We start from the raw sequence: 633 nt of genomic DNA, 5'->3' as shown, positions 1-633 counted from the left end.
AAAAAAAAAAAAAAAAAAAAAAAAAAAAAAAAAGACAAATAAAGTAATAACTATTTTTAAAATTCACGACAGGCATTTTGAAGGGGTAATTACTGATGGTGAAAAAAAGGAATGAAGAAAGACACTTCACTAAATTTTATTTTTTTTTAATATTCTAACGCAGTTATGTGTTTATTAAAAAATAATTAACTTAATATTTGGTTTATTTTAAGGTATCAAAGGTGTGACTTAAGGATTAAATGAAATTGAGTTGAGTATCATGAACTCTCAAGTTCATTTCTCAACAGAATTAACAAATAAATAATTTTTTTATATTTAATACATATTATTGATAGGAGGAGATAGATATTTCAAAAAATTAATCAAAGTGTACAAATTGACCCGAATATTGCAATTATAACAAAAAATTTGTTCTCCAAGTATTACTATTAATCTAATGAAGATAACGTTTCTAGAATACTAAAGCCTGACGTTTTTTACTTTCAACATACTCTATTTCATTTTGTCTTTCAACATTGGTATTTCCTTTTTCCAACTTCAAATTATTATTTTTTTTTTCAAGGTATCCCCACAGCCAACAGTCGTGAGATTAATCCTTTGTTTCCCTATCAATGCACTAAGCAATTTACTCTA

This window comes from Capsicum annuum, chromosome 4, assembly GCF_002878395.1.
Source record: "Capsicum annuum cultivar UCD-10X-F1 chromosome 4, UCD10Xv1.1, whole genome shotgun sequence".
In the NCBI taxonomy this organism is placed as follows: Eukaryota; Viridiplantae; Streptophyta; class Magnoliopsida; order Solanales; family Solanaceae; genus Capsicum; species Capsicum annuum.
Note: the sequence above shows the minus strand (reverse complement) of the source record.